We start from the raw sequence: 12,223 nt of genomic DNA, 5'->3' as shown, positions 1-12,223 counted from the left end.
TCTATTATTGCGAGCATGAAATCTAAAATTCTCATGATGTCGACAATTATCAAATCACTAAATCCCTAACTCATATTTACTTTATCTTGTTTACCAGCCCATACCGATCTCTATTATTCTGGGGTCTAGCTTTTCCTATCGGTAATCACGTTAGAGTCACGAATTTACTTCTTAAACTGAGGATATGACTTCATCGCCTATAATCTTTTGTTGTCTTAAGGCGTGTTACCTCCCGTCTCTTCATTCACTTGACTAGACTCTTTAATACTGTCATTTTTTTTCCTACTAGCATTATCCATGTATCACACCTTATTCATAATGCTTCCTTATCTCTCTTCTCATTACTCTGCTAATATTTCTGCATATCCTTTTTCTTGTAAAAACTTCAACACGACATATTTTCGCTTTTAGCTCTCTTTGCTTCATTCATTGGCTCTTCATGTTACTCAACGTCCTTGCTCTACTAGGGACGAGAGTCACATTAAGGTAATATTTATCCCATCTAGGCTTCCAGTGCCTATCTTTTGAATATTTTTTTCATGCTAGTATTCACATCTAATCGTAATATTCTAGAGTTCACCATCTAAGAGTCTCACAAGAAGATCTATTGGAACATTCGTAATACCTTTCGGAAATGCCAACTAACACAAACAATCCATTCACCATTTTGGGTTACTCTAACCCCAGCTGGATCTTGATGTTTCATTCTTTTTTAAACTACACATGTTAGCCCCCATAAGGCATAATTGAGATGGGTACGGCCAATTATACATACCTCTGCTACTGTTGAATATAACTCAAAAGCTTATATTCCTCTGCCTGAATTATAAACACTGTTAACCTTCATTAATTGTGCGCCTCAGAGTCTTCTTTATCTTGCTTCTTTTGCTTGTTGAAACTTGTATTTATCTTCTGAATCTCTCATTGTCTTTCACCGTTAAGGTGGATAGGTTTTCTTGCCTTAAGACTTCTTATCAGGCTTACACCTTTCAATACACCCATGATCTGCCAAAGACCTCACATTTACTTATCGTAGGCATCATACAAAAATTCAATTCTCCTGACTCAGCTCTTCCACAACTATCTCTCTTTACAACCTTCTTTTCGGATGTAGGTATCGTCTTATTACGAATAAAATAGAATTTCAAAATTTGAATTCTTATAAGTGAGTTATACCATACGATCTAGAATAGGAATAAAGAGTAACAGTCCTAAATGCCCTGTAACCTCCTGCTTATAAGTGTGGTGCACGACACACCCACAAACAAGACTCTACTTGATACGGCTTGTAGACTCCCTAGGAAAGAACTTCTCTGATACCACTTTTGTCACGACCCGAACCGATGGGCCGCGACAGGCACCCTGTACCTTACTCAACCGAGTACCAACATAACGTATCTTTTCATGTCATACTATCATAAATAGTTGAGCCGGAGTGGCTACTGTAAAATAGGTAGAATACAACAAGTAATGCCAACTTATACATAAGACATATGGGCCTCTAAGACCAAAATAACCGCTTGAACACTAAACATAGTCCGACAAGACCATATGATCTTTTACATATATGACATCTGTCTACAAGCTCTAAGAATATATAATTTTCATAAAGGTCGGGACAGAGTCCGACCATACCAAACAATACACATCTAACTCATACTAACCAAACAAGAAACTCCGAAGCAAATGGAGCGCACCAACATTTTCTGCTGAGCTGATAGCCTATTTGGAGGAATCTCGACCTGTCTATCGGAACCTGCGGGCATGAAACGCAATGTCCCTAAAAAAAGGATGTCAGTACGAATAATGTGCTGAGTATGTAAGGCACATAAATAATTACATAACAAACATGGAGGAAATATAGAGTAAATAACTCCACCTATAAGTCTGGATAACTTTGTATATCATAAAATAATTATAGTGTCATGCATATGCGTATGAATGTCATGTCGTGCATAGGTACGTATTTCATAACATCATCAGCCTCTGAGGGCGTCCCATCATATCATCTCGTCCATTGTGGGCAAAATCATCAACGTATAATAGCTGATCAGGTGGTGTTGCATATATAATGCCATAACCTTTTCCATTTCCCATATACATATATATACATACATATATACGTGTATATAATGCCATCTGGTCATGGGTCAATGTACATGAATGCAATGCATGAAAAGTACGTTAATAGAATTTCTTAGAGTGTTATAAGACCATTATGTCTATGAATAATATCATGAAGTAAACTTTTTCATTTTACGTATTTTTCTGAGACCCTTGAATAGTTGATAGAATAATATGACACATGGAGAATCAAGAACATAAGCATCTCTAGCATTTCTATGAATAGAGTCATTTATGGAAGTTATGCATTTGGACGTTTCGTTTGCATCGTATGGATCATGCTAAAAAGAAAGAAAGGATAACCTTAACATACCTGGACTGATTCTCTTTACAATTCCTCCGACACATGTCTGCTACGATATCACGTAACGACGGATCGAAGTAGGGGAAAATTCATTTGATATTCTTGAAAAAAATTGCACCGTACTTCCTTAGAATCGCAAATCTCATGTTGTTATAGCATTGTAAAGGTTTCATATGAATTCTTATTGAAGCACGTTACTATCATGTATAACTTTGGATGAAACTTTCTTGTTGATCCTTTTCAATGATTTGTAGAGACACAAAAATTAATTAGAATGGTTTGTTTTTGTTTTCTTGAAGTCTTTAGGTGTGAGCCCTACACTTTTGATGACTAAGACACATAATCCTTTAGTTGTGACACCTTTCCATATGATTCAAGAGTCACCAATTGATTGTTTATCCAATGTCATGGGCTGCCACGTTGGTGTTTATAAGTTTTATCCAAAAATTATCCACTTAACTCATTAATTAATTTGTTAACCCCTCATTAACTAATAATTACCCAATTATTCACATAATTAGTAATTATCTCCAACTACTTAAAATACTACTCACTTTTAACACACCTTATACACCTTACTATCATGGCCATGTGGTACCTTGTATGGTACTAGTCCATAAATACTAGATATTTTAGCTTGAGCCGTATTTTATCCCAAATTATCCAACTTCGACGAAATTCATTTTCTTCGATTTGCTTACCTTCTCACCTTCATGAATTTACTCATCACTTATTTGAAATAGCATAATCCTTATAATTTCCAAATAATCTTTTCTTTGGACTGATGTCAATTACCTTACGACAAATTCAACGTACAATACTACAGGGTGCAACATCGTCGTAATTTAATATTGCAAAGCGTAACATCACCGTAATGTAATATTGCAGGGTGCAACATTGTCGTAACTTAATACTGCGAAGCGTAACATTATTGTAATGTAATACTGCAAGGCATAGCATCATCGTAATATAATACTGCAAGATGTAACATCATCGTAATATTGCGGGGTGTAACAAGAAATCAGTATGGATTGGTGAAAAAGATAAACTAAACATGAATTAGAGACCGAGTGATTTGATAATGGTTGGAATCATGAGAATTTAAAATTGCATTCCTGCGATAATCGAATGGACAGCAGAAGAAGATTCATGAGAAATTCAAAGAATGGTCATTCAGGAAGACGTTTCCCTGAAGCAAGCAATGTGACTAAAGTTAATCTTAAGTGACTGTATGTGCCAGTTACACTAGGTGCCTCCTCGTGCGTAAGGAATTTTTTTATCCTTAGTACAAAAGGATTACCACGGGGAGAGGTCATCCATGATGCGAAAACACGCCAAAGATGAAGAGGTAAAATATCTATTCATAGATCATTATAGCACTAAATCTTAGTACTCCCTTAAAGGGGGGAATATGGAGTGTTGCGGCAGTAAGTCAGAATTAAGTAGTTCTAGTAATTATGGATTAGTATAGGAAGAATGCGATAAAAATAAGAAGGGAATGAGATTGCACTTATCCAAATTTTACTAATATGCTACGATTCAAAAATATTATGCAAGCACAACGTCAAGGAAAGAAAGGGTTTTTGCCCAGGATGTTATTGATAAATAAGGAGTCAGTGCGAGAGGTAAGTTAAGACAAAATAAATAACCCAAGAAAGGTTACGTGGAATAATGACATGAGAATGGGCCAACGTGTAGTTAGTAGTTGATTCAACAAGAGACTAGTTATGGCTAGATAAGAGGATACAGACAAATCAATAGATCGTGCAAGATAAATAGAATGAATCTCAACATGGGGAATTTAGTCTCACAAATATGACATTATGATCCTTGAGAAATATTCAGATAATAATTGGGGTAGTTAAAGGTACTATATCAGTGTTAGGGAAATAGAAGAGAGTGCCACTAAGAAAACAAAAAAAGTATCAGTTTAGGAGCAACCCTACAAGCATAAGGGCATAGAGGTAAGAACTACTAATAACAATAGGCGAGGAAGGACATCAAAAATTCCTCTAAGTATATAATGTAATAAGCTCGCAGCCTTACAAGATTCAGAAGGTCTTCCCTAAGTAATACAATGAAAGACTAGCTGAGGAAATAAGGAAGAAGTCTTCAACATAAACCCAATGACCTAAAGAGGAAATGGTCTTGTAATAAAACTCTAACAACAAAATTGTACGCACTCTATAAGAAAGTGGCACCTATCAGGACTAATTAACAAGAAGTAAGTGATATTCGAGATTATATGGGTTACATGGAATTATAGTATTCATGAGCGCCAAGATAAGCCAAGTATGCACCTACCAAGGGGCAAAAAGACCAGGAAAAGTAATTGCTTATGTTTAAAGAAAGTTGAGAAGGAACAAAAGGAATTATTCGATCAATGATCCAGAGTTAGTTACGTTATGAACGCACTTAAGATTTCAGAGCATTATTCATGCATCATATATGTTGACAGTCATACAACTGTAGAAGACTCCAGTGTAAGTTAAAAGAAAGAATTGAGTCCAGTTCATAGACAAATGATTGAATTGTTAGATGAAGGTATCATGGATATTCCATAGCACCCATGAATGGCTAAAGTAATAAGTAATACAATCATAAAGATTGATCAGAAGGAAGTGGAAATTAAAGATTACTTCAACTAATTAAATAGGGAGTCTGATTATTGGACAGAAAAAATTATAGAAATCGTGATTAAGAATATTGCAGAATCACCCTTAATATCAGAGGTACAAGAGAGGTAGTACAGTACCCATATTCTACAACGGCCCTACGAAAGAGCCATTTAGAAGAGTACCAGCCTCATAAGAAGTCAATATGATGCTCCTACCAGATTGTGTATACACCAGAGGTGCAAGTAATATAATGGAGCTTCAAGTTACGGATGTGAATTATACCTACGTGGAAGGAAGGTCATAAAAGAGATAGAAGATATGATGTAAGATTTTAAGGTAAGTAAGGTAAAAGTGAACAATGTACGAAATACTCAAATGTAGAAGGTTTTGAATAGTCTATACCTCGGGTAGAAATCTAGAAGCTCTGGGATTCAGTATCTAGGAATGATAGTAGAGTCATCAATGGCATATTATCTAGTCTATGGTTTCTAGGTATCGAAATGTCTAGTTAAGAGAGTAAACAAGAGTTAGAGACGATGTGATGTCTTGCTTGGTGTTCCATAATAACATAAGGACATCTATGGTGCAAGCAAGTTGAAGGAAGGTTGCAAGTAGTATAAAAAGATATGCGTATGTCGCAAGCTAAAGTGTGGTAGAGAGACAAGGTTTTAGGAAGACATGAGTACGGATAAGAAAAGGCAAGTGAGAAGGTGACAAACGTAGATAAGCCCTCGGGATTAAGCACATGAAAACCAAAGAGCTACTGGTTTCTCTAAGTTATAGAAAGCTCAGCATAGCTTGAACGAACTCAAAAAAGTCTAAGACTAATAGCATTTAGAGGAGATGGAATGCTGCCCTGGTAGTAGAATAAGGGTGTAATTGTGTTAGATAATGGATGATGTTTAGGCCTTCGATTGAGTAATGATTTGAAGAAAAAAAAAGAAAATGGGGATTGCATGAATTGTACAGGATTAAAATACCCACGTAAGGTGAATCACATTGGGATGCTGTGAAATACAGTTATGGGAGCATGGTATCGCTGCCAGGTGGATCAGTTTAATCATTTCGGATGTTCCTCGAGCCCTAACAACTGTGTTACATAAGAATTTTGAAGTTATCAATGGTAGATTGTAGATCAACATTGAGGTTGTTTACCGTGAAAATGGTAATAAAAGATAAATTTGATTAAGTGGTTCTAAAAATACATGATCTATTTTTATGCTGGCTGTTAGGTAGTAGATACTATGTGAATGACTTTAAAACAAAATAAGAGCTTAAGAACGAGGTGTTAATAAAACCGAATCACTGCCAATCGGGGCCTCGAGCTTGCCTATTCGAGGGCCTGGGGGTCGAGTCTGAAGCTCGGCTGGGAGCTATCGAAGGCGGTCGATGGGGAATAATTAGCGAATAATTGGTATCGAAGGCGGCTCTTTACTGCCAATAATAGGCAATAAATGATGAACAACGAATAGAATCATAATAAATACGAGTAATAAATGAAGTAATAAGATCAAGAGAACATGTTAGAGAGCAGAGAGAATGTTGTAGCATATTTAGTATAGAGCAACAGATGTTTACAAAATGACAAGGATCCCTTTTATATAAGAGATGGAATTATAACATAGTACAAGTGCATTTATTACAAATATATGGAGATGTGACATATAACTAATGCCACGATATGGGCTGAGACTAGCCTGACAGAATTTGTTGGCTCTAGCTTCACATCTTGGGAACTCCCCATTTTCTTCCCATAACTGTCGATCCCATACTACTCTGAGGTCGAGCGTCGAGGGCCCTCAAGGGATGAAACTCGACCGTGATTTCGAGCTTTGATACGTTATAATGATGGAAAATTGGACCCTCTGATTTTACCGTATACAGATAGTCCCCGCTTTTCTTAGAGTAGAATGATAAGAAACATAGAATGATAAGAAACGACCTTGATAACCATCTTTCCAAATTTCCCATGACAATGTTTTACTGATGGCATCATACTCATGACATAGGCTTTTGTGACAACCGAGATATCTCGTTGTTTTAACTTTCCAGATTCATTCAAAGCACAATCATTTCTTCTTCTTCAAACTAGTAATGTCATCGTCGGTTCAGCTTCCAAGGAGGCATATGCGCCTACTGTTATGTCTTTCAATGACAATAATGGGGCCTGTTGGTTATGCTGTCGCCCCTCATATAAATGGAGGCCTCCTCGAACCACTTTTTATTCAAGTGTTCTTCAATCAACCTTCCCCACATTTCTTCTTGGCATCCTCATCTGTTGTCATTTCCCATGTCTAAGGCCCATGACCTCAAGGCTGTCTAGTGGCGTTCTCATTAGTTATGCCATGGTTTTTTCCCGGGGCTCTTCCCTGTCGAGCGAGACTATACCAACTTATTGTTGTTGTTGTTGTTGTTGGCCCGAGATGAGGAGATATGGGACCGATTTCTCCTGACTCAGGAAAATATTTGGAATTTACATCGCTACTCACGAGGGAGTTCAGACTATACACCGCTGCTCACCTCCCCCGATTACCCGGTGCGGCGCCTCACTCCCTTTGCTATTAGTGGAGTAAGGTGGTACTATCTACTGACTGTTGCATCCCGCATCGGGGCAACGTCCCAAAAAGCGGCATTACAATAGTAGTACTAGCAAAATCCATACTAGCGAAATTTTTCACCCAGCCATTTCTTTGTTTTTTTTTGCTTCGTCTGTGTCACTTTGCTCTTCTCCACCACTTTCCTCTTCTTCATCTTCGCACTCAGAGGGCATCTTTACATTCCTGCTTGGCTCGGGGAGCTATCCCCGACGCTACCGTGCTGGGAGTTTTCTGGTGACTTTGCAGCTGAGCAATCTCTAGCTATTATGCCTGAAACATTTCAAAAATAACGTGAAGGCTAACCTTTCGTTCATCCTTGGCCGAGATTTCCTAGGCTTCTTGTTGGTCTCCTTGGTGCACGCTTGTATACGGTGAAATCAGTGGGTCTAATTCCTCGTCATCGAGGCACCTCAGATGATCGTCTCAAAGGCTCGAGGCTACAAGTCTACGATCGAGTTTCCTCTCTTGAGGTTTGTTGACGCTCGACCTCGGGGAAATGCAGACGAACGGCTATATTGAAAAAGAGGGGATTTCCTAAAGGGTGCAGCTAGAGCCGACAAAGTCTGTGAGGCTAGTCTGAGCCCGCATAATGATGTTGTCTAGTTGTCCCATCTCCATATCTTTATAATAAATGCACTATGGAAGGATCCCCCATTTTCTATATAAAGGGGGTCCTTACCACATTATAAGGATTGATTGCTCCATATTAAATAAACAAGAATATTCTTTCTGCTTGCTAACATACTCTCTTGAGATTATTGCTTTCATTTATTATCTTCATTATTATTCATCATTTATTGCTTATCATTGGCTATAAAGAGCCTTCATTGATTTTATTGTAACTGTTAGTCGTACTTCGACCATCTTCATTATCTCCCAGTCGAGCTCCGGAATCAACCTCGAGGCATCCGAATCCACAAGCTCGAGGCCCCGATAATTAACCCATTGGTTTGGTTATCGCCTTATCTTTAACTCTCATTTCGTTTCTAAGTCTCACATACATAGCATCAACTTCTTAATAACTAGCATAAAAATAGATCACATATTTTTAGAGTCCCATAATAAAATATAATTGTTATTACCATTTTCACGGTAAACAGTTTGGCGCCTAACATGGGGCTAAAAATAATAGTGATTATTTTCTTGCTGGTTTCATCACATAATGCAAGTTATCTTTCACACCTGTTCTTGTCCAAGATCATCAAATTTCAGGTCGAAATGCCTAACTCAGTAAATAGAGATGAAAACAGCTACCTCGAGAACCGAGGAGAGAATGGTGTGGCTGTTCCAGGTGTTGGTATACTACCACCGAACAATGTGAACGCACTAGAGCCGACCTCCAAGGGTACAATCTCACGTGGCGCACAATGCATTGGCATTGCCCCTCACGTTCACCAGAAAGAGCGCCGAAAAGTTCCGCGGGAAACCTGGCAAAATCCAATGTGGGCTCAAAAAGAGATTCCTCGGCATGTCGTTCATATGATTGTTGGAGGGACCGACATTCCCCAAGTGCCCATGATCAAGCGGAAAAATATATCCACTGCAATAGAAGGGTCGATCCGAGACCGCGTGGCCAAAGACACTCTCGCATTCAGCGTAGAAGATCTCGACACCTTGGCAGAACCACACAACGACCCACTGGTAATCTCATTTCTTTTAAACAACATTAAAGTTCAACGTATGCTCGTGGATCCAGGAAGCTCGGCCAACGTAATTAGGTCAGGGGTAGTAGAATAGCTTGGCTTCCTCGATCAGATCATATCCACCTACCGGGTCCTCCACGGATTCAACATGACCGACGATGTAACAAAAGGAGAAATCACCCTTCTAGTCGACACATCTGTCACGATTCAGAACACCAAGTTTCAAGTCATCACTGGCAACATAAGGTATAATACATTGCTTGGCAGGCCGTGTATACACAGCATGAGGGAAATACCATTAACTCTGCACCAAATAATAAATTTCCGACAAAGGATGGCATAACAACCATACATGGAGAACAACACACGACAAAAGAAATGTTTACAGTTTACTAGGACGAGTCGACCCCCGTACTCTCGACCTCGGATGTGTCTAAAAGCATACAGACCCCCGAGGACGATGAAGAAGATTTCCTTGCACCTCGAACTTTCGCTCCAGAACAGTCGGATGCAACGAAATTGACAATTGAAGATCTGGAGCAAGCTGTTTTGATCGAACACCTCCCCGATCGTAAGGTATATCTGGGAATGGGATTAAACCCCGAACTCAGGAAAACATTCATTTAGTTTCTTCTTGATAATAGAGACTATTTCGTTTGGTCCCACTTAGATATGACAAGTATCCCACCAGCAATAACCTCCCACCGTCTGAGTGTCGACCCTAGGTTTAAACCGGTTAAGCAAAAAAGAAAACCCCAGTCCAAGATAAAACACGCATTCATCAAGGACGAGGTAACAAAACTCCTTAAAATAGGGTCCATTTGAGAGGTAAAGTACCTCGAATGGCTAGCCAACATAGTAGTGGTACCCAAAAAGGAAAATAAGCTAAGAACGTGCGTAGATAATAAAGACTTAAATAAGGCGTGTCCCAAGGATTCGTTTCCATTGCCTAACATCAATCATCTGATCGATGATACGGCCGACCACGAGACCCTCACCTTTCTCGATGCCTACTCGGGTTACAATCAAATTCAGATGAACCCCGAAGAAAGGCAGAAGACTTCGTTCATCACAAAGTATGGTACCTACTGTTACAATGTAATGCCCTTGATATTAAAAAGCGCAGGGGCTACATACCAGCATTTAGTTAATAAAATGTTTGAGAATCAAGTAGGTAAATCCATGGAAATTTATATTGATGATATGCTAGTTAAGTCCTTGCCCGCAGAGGACCATTTAACTCATTTACAGGGAATATTCGACATCCTCAGAAGTTACAACATGAAGCTCGACCCTGAAAAATGTGCCTTCGGAGTAGGTTCAGGCAAATTCTTAGGCTCCATGGTATCATACAAGGGGATCGAGATTAACCTCGATAAAATCAAGGCCATCGACAAAATCACGGTGGTAAACAATGTAAAGGCCGTACAATGGCTAACAGGGCGAATAACGGCTCTCGGCAGATTCATATCAAGGTCATCCGATAGGAGCCATCATTTTTTCTCTTTTCAATAAAGGAAAAACAACTTCGAATGGACTCCACAATGCCAACGCGCCTTAGAAGAGCTGAAGCAATATCTGACTAGCCCACATCTGCTCCACACGGCGAAGGAGGATGAAACACTATATCTATACTTGGCCGTATCCGAGATAGAGGTAAGCAGCGTGCTAGTTCAAGAATATCAAGGTACGCAATTCCCTATTTATTATGTAAACCGGACCTAGGGGATGCCGAAACTAGGTACCTACACCTTGAAAAATTAGATCTTGCGTTAATAAGCGCATCGCAAAAATTGAAACCCTATTATCAATGCCACCATATTTGCGTTCTAATGACATAACCCCTTCGAAGCATATTGCACAAACCCGAACTATCGGGTCGATTGGCCAAATGGGCCATCGAACTCGGGGGGTATGATATCGAGTATCAACCTCGAACAACCATCAAGTCCCAGATTCTGGCAAACTTCATGGTCGATATGTTTCCTTCCCTCGTTCCTGAGGTAGAAAAGGAAATTTTACTGAAATTAGGCACGTCTTCCGGGGTATGGACCTTCTTCACTGACAGCGCCACAAACATGAGAGGTTCCGGACTCGGTATATTCCTAAAGTGACCTACGGTCAGCGTGATCATACAATCAATAAAAACTGCAAAATTGACTAATAATGAAGCCGAGTACGAGGTTTGATTGAAGGTTTAGAACTAGCCAAAAGCCTGGGAGCCGAGACCATATAAGAAAAATGCGATTCACTCCTGGTAGTGAACCAGGTGAATGGGAGCTACGAGGTCCGAGAAGACAGTATGCATAAGTATTTAGACAAAATCCAAGTCGCATTATGTTGCTTCAAAGAATGGACTTTAGTCCATGTACCTCGAGAGCAGAATAGAGAGGCTGATGCCCTCGCAAACCTGGGATCATCTGTTGAAGAAGATGACCTACATCCCGGGGCTGTTATTCAATTATCTAAATCAGTGATCGAGGAAGGTCATGCGGAGATTAATTCCACCAGCCTAACATAGGACTGGAGAAATAAATATATTGATTATCTGAAAGATTGAAAATTGCTTGCGGATCCAAAAGAATCGAGGGCCCTACGAACCAAAGCAACCCGATTCTCGCTCGATGAAAACAAGACTCTGTACAGAAGAACCTTCGATGGCCCCCTAGTAGTATGTCTTGGGCCAGGGGATACAAATTATGTACTCCGAGAAATTCACGAGGGTACTTGCGGAAGTCACTCCGGCACCGATTCCTTGGTCCGAAAGATAATCAGGGTAGGCTACTATTGGGACAACAGGAAAAAAGGTACTTAGGAATTCGTCCGAAAAGGCGATAAATGCCAGTGATTTGCCCCTATCAATCACCAACCCGGTGAACAACTATATTCGATTTTATCGCCATAGCCATTCATGAAATGGGGGATGGACATCGTTGG

This window comes from Nicotiana sylvestris, chromosome 8 (genome assembly GCF_000393655.2).
Source record: "Nicotiana sylvestris chromosome 8, ASM39365v2, whole genome shotgun sequence".
Classification (NCBI taxonomy): domain Eukaryota; kingdom Viridiplantae; phylum Streptophyta; class Magnoliopsida; order Solanales; family Solanaceae; genus Nicotiana; species Nicotiana sylvestris.
Note: the sequence above shows the minus strand (reverse complement) of the source record.